This window comes from Ursus arctos, unplaced genomic scaffold (genome assembly GCF_023065955.2).
Source record: "Ursus arctos isolate Adak ecotype North America unplaced genomic scaffold, UrsArc2.0 scaffold_10, whole genome shotgun sequence".
NCBI classification, from domain to species: Eukaryota; Metazoa; Chordata; class Mammalia; order Carnivora; family Ursidae; genus Ursus; species Ursus arctos.
In genome coordinates, this window is record NW_026622764.1 from 28,743,214 (window position 1) to 28,755,478 (window position 12,265).

The 12,265-nt window shown below is 44.2% G+C and overlaps 1 protein-coding gene across 2 annotated transcripts in view; it reads right to left on the reverse strand.

The window, feature by feature from the left end:
• SLAIN1 (SLAIN motif family member 1) overlaps positions 1–12,265 on the reverse strand; it is a 55,657-nt gene that overhangs the window by 19,580 nt on the left and 23,812 nt on the right. The window lies entirely within an intron of this gene.

The window sequence follows — 12,265 nt, forward strand, 5'->3', positions numbered from 1 at the left end:
ATCTAATGAGCAGCTCGGTGATAATTCTCAAAAGGTCAGTACCTGATGAAGCTAAGAGCTCAACAATAAGGCAGTGCTGTAATACATTCTAGAAACAATCCTTTGCACACTTTCTTCTCACTACGGAAATAGCCAGTTCAGTACCTAACACACTGTCTGGCTAACAGTATACATAGTTCAATGTGGTCGAAATCTCGGCCGAGTTCACTAACATTTCCTTACTTCAAACCATTCTTCCATTCCTACCTTAACGTCTAAATGATTCTGCCCAACTTCTTAAACGTACTAACTGTAATTCACTATCTACACTATCTTTGAAGACAAAAGTTAGTTTAGACCTTTCAGCCCAGCTAGAGGCTCCATGAAGAAAGAGACCTCCTGTAGGAGCACAATTTTTTAAATACTTCCTAATAACTACTAAGTGGTTGAACTTTGTGTGAAACTTCTGGTTTGCAGCTAAATGACTTTACATTACTAACGGCTAGGAGCTGTGGCTGGGTCACTGTCTTAGGATGAGCTCACTCCTGCAACGCCATGTTGCACAGTTCAAGGGTTGTGCCAAGAACGCCAGTTGGCAGTAAACCACGCAAGAAGGCAACAAAGCTTCCTCAAATTCTTGAAATGCTACCATTTCTGACAATCAAAGACGCTGTTCACACAACAATCTAAGAGAGCGTTTCGTGGAATTAGGTGAAGAAGTCAGTCCTGGAGGCCAGCAATCTTACTCTTTCCACTGGCTTCTAACAGTACAGCCACATTTCTAATCAGGGGCCTGTGGTCTGAACGTCTGTGTCCCCCAGAGTTCACGTTGAAATGCTAACCCCCAAAGAGGAAGGTATTACAGGCGGGGCCTCTGGGGGAAGCTCACATCAAGAGGATAGAACCCTCATGAATGAATTAATGTGACGTCCAGCCTCCAGACCTGTGAGGACAGGCCTGCTGCGGTTTATAAGCCGCCTCCTCTGTGTGTTCTGTTGTCGCGGCCTGAACAGACGAAGATGCAGGAGGACGTTTCTCTAGAAACCAAGCCCTGATCTTCCCTACTTCTACCCTCTTACTCCTTTCTCATCTAAGAGTACGACTGTAAAAGGCAAAACTGCAGCTTGTGGAGACCATGGCTCAGTCTCATCTGCCAACCCTCTTCTCTCTCTCACGCAGAGCAGGGGACCCAGGGTCAGCCGCACAGAAGGCCGGAATGACCGCAGAAGGGTGAGGAGACCAGCCGAAAGCAGCCCTATATGTGTTTTACTTCTTCAGATTTGAATACGTCTGATGGAAACTCACTAAAAACAAATTTCAGATCTGTTGTATTAAAATTCACAGAACTGCTTTCTAAATTAAGCCATAATTTTGCATCTCCTTGCTCATGGCTCCTCTCCGCTACCCAAATTCATATTCTCCTTCCTCATTCCCTAACCCAGGGTCTTCCTTGAGAAACTGGCCAACTATCATTCAAATATTCACGGGCAAGACCCCGTGTACCCGTGAGCCAAAAGTAAAAAAAGTGAAGTGCTCCAGAATGATGAAAACACCCAACACTTACAGACCACATCCAGAGTCATTCCTTAAATTCAAAATTTACCCACAAATTAAAAAAAAAAAAAAACAAAAAAAAAAACCACATGAAAGTCAATCTCCAGTAGTGATGTAAATATCTTTCAAAGACACACACGGCACACAGTTATCTCCGGGCTCCACAGTCGTTCTGAGAAATCTGGCCCTGATGCTCCCACCTGCTCCTTACAATTCATTTCTCTATTCATTTGAGCAGGCACCCCCCACAGGGCTGTAAAGTACCAGATGCTGCAGATACGGAGATGAATAAAATATGATTATTGCTCTCCTCTCCTTCCCACTCCAATTTCTAAAGACCAGCTAGTGCGGAAGGCAGGCAAGTCCGATGTGCAGCTGATGTGAGGGAGTAAGTGCAATACAGCCACATGAAGTACACTCCCAAAGTGAAGACGATGATTCACTTTCCGAGGGACGCCAAAGACTTCACCGGAAGACGTTATGTTTAACAAGGCTCTTGAAGGCTGAGGAGTTGGTCGTGCAGGGTACAATGCCATTCCAGGCAGGAATAACTTATGTGAAGCCATGGAAGCAACACAAAGCAGTGCACGTTCAAGGAATGGCGAACATGGTTGGGGTTGAGGCACCGGCAGGCGGAAGCAGAGCCGGGGCGGGAGGGTGGGGAGCGGCAGCTTCTACACCACCCTTAGGAGGAATGGGCTTTAATATTCAATTCGTGTTTTGACTGAGAAGGAGAAAGGCATGGTCAGATACGTGTTTTATGAAAATGACAAATCGTCATATAGATGATGGACAACGTGGGCAGAGTGATGACTGGCAGACCAGTTAGGAGGCTTCGCGGCGGAGCTGGTGAGACATCACAAGCATCGAACTAAAGGATCAGTAGAACATTTGATGAGAACATGTTAACTAAGCCACATCTGAGCTGAAGAGGAGTCATCTGGTGAGCCAATGAATACAGGGAGTGGAGGAAGGGAGGCGGCCAGAGCTAACGCCACGGTTTCCGAGACACCGACGCCATCCACGAAAACAGGTGACATGAGATAAGCATGCTTAGTGACAGGAGAAAATAAGCTGCATCTGAGATAGTAGTTACAGGACGTGCCCACGTGGTACTGCCCGCTAAGGAGCTGAGAGTTCAGGAAAGAAGCTAGAGAGAAAGACTTTGGGGCACATGAACAAGTAGGTGGTAGATGAAGCCGCAGACATGGATGAAATCACACAAGGAGACTGTACATAAGGAAAAGAGGGGAGGGGACTTGAGGAACATTTACAAGTGGATAAGGGAGACTCAGTAACAGACTAAGAAAGGTCACGGAGAGAATTCAGGAGCTCAAGGATCAGTAGAGCCCCCCAAACACTAAAGGTAAGGAAGGGCTGCAACCTGGAAGCGGCCGTTAATACGGGAATTACTGCAAAGGGTTCTACAGGATAACGGCTAAGAAACAGCGCCTGGCTGCACAACTGGGCCACTGATGGCAGCAGATTCAACAGAGGCGCTAAAGCAGAGATGTGTTGTTATTAAGTCAAGCACATGAACCACGAGAGACTGTGGACTCTGGGAAACAAACTGAGGGCTTCAGAGGGGAGGGGAGTGGGGGGATGGGCTAGGCCGGTGATGGGTATTAAGGAGGTCACGTATTGCATGGAGCACTGGGTGTTATACACAAGCAATGAATCGTATGATGACTAACATAATAAAAAAAAATAATAAGTCAAGCAGATGAGGAAGAAATAACTATTTCTAGAGAGATCTGGGTATAAAGTAAAGCAGAAATAGGGTTGTAGTTTGCATAGCATGAAACAAGGGAGGATAGTTTTAGGATAAGGGGAAAGACCAGCATATTAACAGAATGAGAACAGAACAGAACCAGTGGAAAAAACAAGAGTCTACAGAAAAGGGGAATGCACTGAGTGAGGTCCTAGAGATTGGGAGGAATGGGACAGAGAGAGAAGGTAGAGGGAACAGCCTTGGGAAGAGGGAGGGTTATTTCTTCCCCTGCAACTGGGAGGCAAAGCTAGTGAGAATACAGAGAATGCAATACTGGCCTCCTTTATCTGTAGATTAGAAGGCAACAAACACGCTCACAAGGCAGAGGCTGGAATACAGAACCAGTGTAGGAGTAACAGCCTGGGCCCACTGGGAGAGGTCCAAGTGATTGCCCAGGTGAGTCTGTAACAGGTGAGCCTAAAAAATTATCTGAAGATGTTTAGGTTTAGACATTGACTGCACAGTCATCTGCCACTGGGACATTTTAGAGATCTTTGGTAAGGCCTTGGTTAGGGAGTTACATGAAGGGCTAGATGACTGTATTCACTGCCAGTGAAAATCAGAGAGCAACAGGCCAACACAGGGGTTGGCCAACATTTTCTGCAAAGGGTCAGCTAGTAACAATTTTAGGCTTTGCTGGCCCTACGGTCTCTGTTGCAACTTAATTCTGCCATCACAGCAAGATAGCAGTCACAGGCAACACAGAAATGAATGTGACCATGCTTCAATATAAATTTATATACACTGAGAGCTGAATTTCATAAAAATTATGGGTCACGAATTTTTATTTTTTTCCAACTATTTGAAAACGTGAGCAGCATTCTTATCTCACAGGCCATACAAGATCAGGCTGAAGGCCAGCTATGGCCACAGTTTGCCAGCCCTGGGCTAACACACATACCAGCTCTATAATATTCACTCTGGAGAACACAGAGGATTCGAACTGCATTGTAAGGGGGCATCAGGTGTTGTGATACAGCAATGATGGCCGATTCTTTACTGCAATTTTTCACAACATATTAAAGATCAACAAAAGATTATACGGAGATCCTGATACCAGAATTCCAGTCTCTATCCTGCCACATGCTAGTTCTCATATGGAGCAAGTCATATAACATCTTAGTGTTTGCAGGATTCCCACGTGAAAAGGCATGTTTGTGAGAAGATAATAAGTCGGGCTGTGGCAAGCACAAAAGTTTGTAGTTTGGGGCATGCTAGGGCATGCACTCACAAACTATAAAACATTTTTTTTTAAAGAGGCCTACAGAAAAGTTACAGCTAGGTGGACAAAAACCATACTCTAAACCCAGAGGGGGAATGTTCTAGAAGCTAACTAGGAGAAAGGAGAGTACAGAAATATTCTGCTCTTTCACTCTAATTCTCAGGCATTTTAACCTGTCTTCTCAAAATGGTGGGCATGCTTTCTACATTATGCCTTCTTTTCTAGACAATTTCATAGGCTCGATCTTTCCTCAGGTCAGTCAGAGGTAAAGTACTAAACCTTGAACATTCAACATTTTGATCAGGGTAAGTCAACAATGCTCACTGTTCATGTATCCAAAGACTATCTCAGAGGAAACAAATGTCCCCAAATGCCACACTTTAAGAAATATGGTTTCTTCAAAACCACAGGCTCCTAAGGTCATGTCTCTGACACTTAAATAATGGTGTTCTTTACCAGAGTCCTGGAAAGTAAGGCCAGAGGAGGAAAAGGGAGATGAACTTTCAATCCTCTGCTTTTATTCCCTCTTCACACAACAGGTGGGCAGGCCTCAGCGCTAAGGCAAACAACTGGACGAACCCCATACAGGCCCTTCACCCACACCAGCGACAGAGTGGTCTAGGGTCAGGGAAGGGACGGGCGACATGACCTCTTTTAATACCGGCTGTTCGCTTATGCTGCCAGAAAGTTTTATCCAGACCACAGCATTTTGACCTAAACCCACACACCACCAGGGCAAGAAGATTCTATTTTCATGAACTGTCCTCTCAGCTATAAACTTCCCAGGTGATCATATTATATCTGTCCGTACCTAGAGGCTGGGGCCTATAGAAATATTTGCATGAAACTTAAAGGAATTAAGGAACCTAGGTAAAGATAGTATTTTACCGGTTCACTCTTATAAACTCCGACTGCCCAGACTGAAATACAAGTCTTCTAAAGGGGCTTTAAGTTCACCTTAAGTAAGCACTGCTGACTTGGCCCCAGCTTGAGCAAGCCCCTTGGGGTAGGAACATATGGCTTGCAGCTTATCTGATCCCCTATTTTTATTGGGTAAACTTGAGTAGCATTAATTTCTCCACCGCTCTCCATGACCTGATGGATATGCACACGGGAGCTGGGAAGTCCTACTGCTTCTTTGAAACAGGTGTTCTCAGCACTCTCTCCCAGACATACACAAAGTAAAGTAGAGTCAACTGTGATGTGTTTGCCAGTGCACTCACATAAGGAGAAGGGCTACAGAACTAGTAAACATCCCTCCCTAATTGGTATTCTTAGTGACTATTCAAGAGAAGTTAGCTGTAACCATAAGTATACTTATGTTATATGTCAATATACCTACATGGGTTTGTTACATGTTAACACATATTTACGTTTATAAATGTGTCTGTGTTATATGCCAGTACAGATACATATTTATGTGTTTAGATATATATTTATATAAAGATAGCCCCAGAACATTGTAATACTCAATATTTAAACTTCCAGTTGTATTCAAAATGTAACTTACAAAAACATGACTTACATTCATTTTTAAGAAACATCTAATAAAAGAGGTCATTTACCCATATAAATAACACCTACAGCTAATCAAGAAAGTCGCTTTCAACATTAGGATTTTTAAAATTTACGAGGTTTAAAAGTAGCTGAAGGATTATATACTTGCAATGACTGGCAGATACATGTTCAATACTTGAATGAGAGTTACAAAATTTCACCATGAAAGAGTATTGCTTAATCACATTTATTCCATAGGGATCCGACTTTTATAATCATTCTTCATCTTGAATTTAATAGGTCAAATGCTTTCTAGGTCTTAACAGTAAAGTAAGACTGGCTGGTTCAATGTCTAGTCGTCACCATTACGGCATTAGACTTTCTCTACTGCTCAGACCTTAACAGTCCCAAGACCACAGGCTGAAAGCTCTTCTCTGCGGGTCTTCCTTAACCAGGACAATGGTCTAAAAACTGAAAAAGGAGGGTTGGAAAGGGGATTTTCTCTGGACTATCGGCCAACTTGTTTCCACTTCATCACTGGTCAAAACGGAAGAAAAGCTGCCAACTCCAAGCACACATGGACCAAAGTCAGTGTTGCCCAAGACCAGAGTGAGCTCTGTCTTCGACTGCACAAATGATCGGACCTCCCATCTCCAATTAACTGGGGAAAATTAAAAAACACACCTGACTTCAGCAGTAACTACACTTCAAAGGCATGTTTAAAAATGCCCTTTTAGAGAAGCTGTTTTTCCTTTAGACCTGACGACTGTGGCTTTAATCAAATGTAAGTACCGTGAAAATGGCCACAAAATGTTTTGAGAAGTTGGCCTTTGTGAAAATCCTAAATTAACCTGAAAAGGAAAGGGAAAAGAGTGACCTAATAATCTGCCAGCGATGCGATGTTGTCATGCAGATTCTAGACAGCTGCTTCGAATTTGGACGACAGCCACCAGGCAAGTCATGCCAGCCAGTCACAGTGACTGCCGAGCTCTACGCGGCATCAACAAGGTAAGTCAAGGAAGATGCTAGTGCCCAGTTCTAGAAGAAACAGGCTCGATTAGCTCATGTCTGAAAACTGTGTTTCCTCGTCTGAAAGGACAGACTAGATTACCAATAAGAACCCCCCTGCCCTTGACCATGTCCAGTGTGTTAGGAAAGGCAAACCCAGCAGGCTACTAGAACGCCCTCTGCACCCCTGGGAAGAGTAATGGAAACAGAATTTGGATAATCGTTCCTCTTCAGTATCTCCTGGGCTAAAACACTTATCTTCCAATAAGGGGCACAGTACATGTGCTTATAGTCCCACGGCAGAAAAGGCCTCCAACCCACTAGACTTGAGAGGTGGTAGAAAGTAAGCATATATAGTTAAGAACTTTGATGAGGAAAAAACTACTTTCTTGGCCCTAAAAGTAACCGCTGCATGATTTTATTAAAATGCCTGCACAGGGTGGGGCGCCTGGGTGGCTCAGTCCGTTAAACATCCAACTCTTAATTTCGGTTCAGGTCATGATCCCAGGGTCGTGAGATCGAGTCCTGTGTCAGGCTCTGCACTGGGCGTGGAGCCTGCTTAAGACTCTCTCTCCCTCTCCCTTGCCCTCTCCCCCCCCCAAAAAAATGTAATTTAATGGAAAAGCATTAAAATATATACAAAGCTCTAAAACAGGAATCTCTTTCCCTTCCCCACCCAGATCCACTCTCCCAGAGCTTTGTTTGGGAACTTGGGGACAATTGTATAACTACTATGTAACTTTAAGCAGATAAACCAACATCACCTTGTTGCCCTCTGACTCGCCACGGCGAAGGTCAGATATTGAGCCCACGCTAGATCTCTCTCCCTTCCGCTCCCATTTCCAGATATCATGGTTCTGTTTTCACACTGTCAGCGTCTACTGCTTCTCCACTCTGTTGGACAGCTGTGATGGCAACAACTCTAAGGTGATCATCAGATGTGAAGTCACATACGGGTGGCATTTCAGGGGCCTGACAGAAGCATGGCTCACTGGGGTCCTGAGTACGGGCCCAGGGAAAGGAAAGGAATCTGGCACCAGACCCCAACCACTGGGAGAACGACAGCACGAGCCTTGAGAGTCCACCCATGTTCTTATTTCCTCGGTCCTGGCCTCTCCTGGGTCGCTCTGCAGCCACTCTTTTCCAGACTCATGGATCTTCTTTCCTGTACTTCTTCCACCATTAGAACAGGGTGCACACAGTAAATTTTCTAAATCTTTGCAGAACCAAAATCCCCTTCCGTTGGTCTCCACAATCTAGGATTTGCCTGGCTACGACATTATAGTTTGAAAATATCTTTCCGCAAAACTAAAAAGACCATATTCATTTTCCAGCTAAGCGTCTAGCACTCCTTATGCAATGCCTGAGGCCTAGGACATCGCAGATAGCCTGTTTCTTCTCTGTGGACATCTGCAGGGTTTAACCCGGGAAATTCAACCAGGAGGTCTAGGTTTAGGTCTCTTCTCATCTACCTTAGTTCATACCAGGGAGGTGCCTTTCTTGAGCTCAAAGAAATTTTCTTTTATTATTTATTCTTCCTTCCTCTCAACTGTCTGTTCCTGCTTCTAGAACTGTTAAAGATTAAAGGTTTGGAATATGCCCTCCATGTCCCCAGACTTCTCTCATATTTTCTCTTTTTGAGGAGGATTTCCTTTGACAAATATGGATCAGCAGCTTGGTTCTCAGCCCTGTCCATTCCCATTCCATACTTCCAAGAAATTAAAAATGACTACAAGTAATGATTTGACTGCTGCTTTTTCCAGCAATCTGTTCTTGTTTAAAGGTGTATTAGTCTCTTAAATCTAAGCACACGGAGTTCTCTATTCCCTTAGCTTCTTGTGTCCTAGAAAGGCAGCTGATCTGTTTATTTTGTTCATGCTATTAGTTTCCCCAAAAAGCAAATGACACTTGACTACCAGTCTACATTTATGAGCACAGACTATGATACTCTGAACACGTAACTGGCACGAGCTGCTTCTGCACCAGTCCAGGTATTACCCCAGTAGGCCTCCAACTTCAAAGATGGACAAGAGGCACTACATAAATGCCTGGATTATTCCACAAGCAAACTTCCCATGAGATGTCTAGACGTGCAGCAGTGGAGTGGCTGAGGAACCCCATGGTGCAAAGGAGGCCAGTCTCTATGCTAGCACTGGGATGCTTCCCGAGTTCACCGAACAGTCCCCCAGCCCTGTTCAGTCTGACGTGGACGTCACAACTAAAGTTCCCTCAAGCTCTGCTTCTCAGTCAGGGGTAGGGACCCCATGCTTAGATCCCTCGATCTTCTTTAAGAATAGGTATTTGGTTTTACCACAAAGACTAACGTCCAACTACTTGCAGTCATCATCTCTTAGCGCATGCCAGCAACTCCCAGCGCCGGATATCCTTTTACTGATCTGACCTGGCTTACCTAAACATGCCCGAAAAATGGCAGATCAGACTGAGCACGCGTGTACATACAAACACACGTGTACATGAGTACACACACGTGCGTGATGCTCATCTGAATCTCACACACACACACACACACACACACCCTACTCCTCGAAATACAATTTTACAGCTACCGTGGAAAAAAAAATTAAACTCACAAATAAAACCGACAAGAGCTCCAAAACTCAAATGTATGAAGCCTGTTATTATATGAGTTTAAAGCTCCATGTATTTTAAGTAATTGAGAAAATCAAAGTTTTCTATTTTCAAAGTAAATTAAGTATCATGAAGAGTTTGGCCATATTTTAAATGACCACTTCTCACAAGAAGTCACACAAAAAATACAGGATATTAATGAGAGAAGCAGAAGAAAACATTCCCAAGTTTATCTAAGTTAAAGAATCCCCTCAAAAACAAAACAGGCTCAAAAAACTTCATTCACATGGCTAAGAATTTCTAAAATCACCATTTCATCCTCCACGTCTTGTCAGACTTCAAGAAAGGCTCGTAACAATCAACAATTCTGTTAATACTCTGACACTTTCCTGTTCAGGGTCATGTCACTCCTTTGCTGAAAACTACCGAAAGGCTTCTGAACCATCTTAAGACAAAGTCCGAAATCCTTACGTGCCCTGAACACCCGCATACCTCTCTCGTTTCTTGCAGAATCGCTGGGCTCCTGTTTTCTCCCTTCCCCTCTCTCTACTATACTCCAACAACGGTCTGCCTCTCCCTCTCCCATCAGGAGTCCCACCCCTGCACAAGACCTTTCCACCTGCTGTTCCTGCGGTCTGGGCCGCTCTCTCGCACCTGCCCCCACCCCCACCCCCACCCCCGAGTTAACTCTTAATACAGCCTAACTCTTGCTAACTTGGGAAAGCGTTTCCTGGCCATCCATACCCCCCAGACTCAGGTCCACTAGCACCATCATGCTTGTTTTAAGGGAAAGGAAGAGGAAAAAAAAGAACAAGAGTGGCTATGTGCATAGTCGGTTACAGCAGACTGCATGTTCTGAAGACTAGGTCCCGAGTTCGAAGCCCCCGTACCTAGCGCTATGCCTGCGTGTGCAGCAAGTGCTCCATTTCTTCCACGATTAAGCATTTGAATCGTCTCTCTGATCCAGGCCCGGTGTTTCAGAAAAGGGGAGTCTACGAATTGTTGCTTAAATGGATGATTGCGTAGAGGTCCCAAGAGACAGGCATGAACATCTACCAAAATAAAATTTCACTGCCACAGAAGCAAATTCAATCAATCATTAGAGTACTATGAAAGCAGTAAACAACTACTGCGGGAGAATAGCTATTGTTTTACTTTTTCCCCACTGGGGTCAGAAAATCCCAAGTCAGTGATATATACTCATTGCAGCAAACACTACGCACGGTCATAAGCTATTGCTTATTTTATTAACTTTCATGTGGTGGAAATGCAAAATAAAAACAAAACAAAAAACCACAGAGAAACACATGTCATTGGCAAAAGAAAGGCAAGGAGGGCTATTCAGGAGTGTCTGGCAGACACATACCCACGTCGCTGGATATAATGGGAGAGAAACCGCAAATTTCACAGGAGCACAATCCCTACTGATTTGCTACTTACGTCCCAAACATCATGCCCAATACTGAAGCACACGCGCTGGGACTATTCGGAACATATGAGCAAAGCAAAGATGCTATGAAAGGCCACAGCCACGACAATGTGTCTTCAATTTCTAGCAGGCAAGAATAATAAATAGCAAATGTCAAGAGATGCTTATCTCTGCAAATTTCAGTATGATTCCAGATTATTCTTTTGATGAGAAAGGGACTCCTTTACAAAGCTTACCTAAAATGAACTGCACAGACTAAGTTTTAATTTTGTGTTCCCAATTTGACAGAGCACCTCGAGACTGGAAACATGAGCTGATGAAGATAGCATCTTGGGCCAGGCAAGGAGAGCCTGGACGGGGTCCAGGAGACAGACACACGATAAGCTCCCTAATGTCTCAGTTCAATCTGTGTGGCTTTTAACAAATGAAAAGGCCACCTTCAGAGCACTGGATTAGTCGACCACTTTCTTTTCCACCGGCTAAATTTAGAGAGGAATACTACCTCATAACAACCAAGACAAGAACGGGAACTGGTATCATAGGAAGATAAAAGAAAAACTCAATTAAGAAGCAATATCTTCTTACATGTGCTTAGCATATAATCCCAGAGGAAATGAAAATGCTCATAAGGAAATATGACCCAAGATGGTCCCTGTGTGGGGCTACACTATTTGTGAAAGCTACACCCCCACTCCTCAAATGTGACCTGTCCTGATTCAATAGTTACAGATATTCAAGGACCTGCAGGAAAGATGAGCTTTTATTAACTGGCCCCAAATTAACTGAGTCATATACTGGGTGTTTCAAATTACTTAGATAAGTTTTATCATTATTTGGTTATTTAACATCCCAGCCTCATGGCATGGACTCGCCAAAGGCTCTAGGTTCGCCTTATTTCGATTTAGGGTATCATGGGACTTAATGCTACCCAGGAGAGTTCTATGGGTGTTTGTTATTTACAGTCTACGGGGGTGGGGGAAGGGGGGCCTGGGGGGCTCAGTCAGTGAAGCATCTGCTTTCGGCTCAGGTCGTGATCCTGGGGTCCAGCCCCGCAACGGGCTCCCTGCTCAGCGGAGAGTCTGGAATCTGCTTCTCCCTCTGCCCCCATCCCGCCACTGCTCGTGTTCTAGCTCTCCAATGAATAAAATCTTTAAAAAATATAAAAAATTAATAAAGTGGTAGGGGAAGTGAGGAAGAATAGAGAAAAGCATGTCAG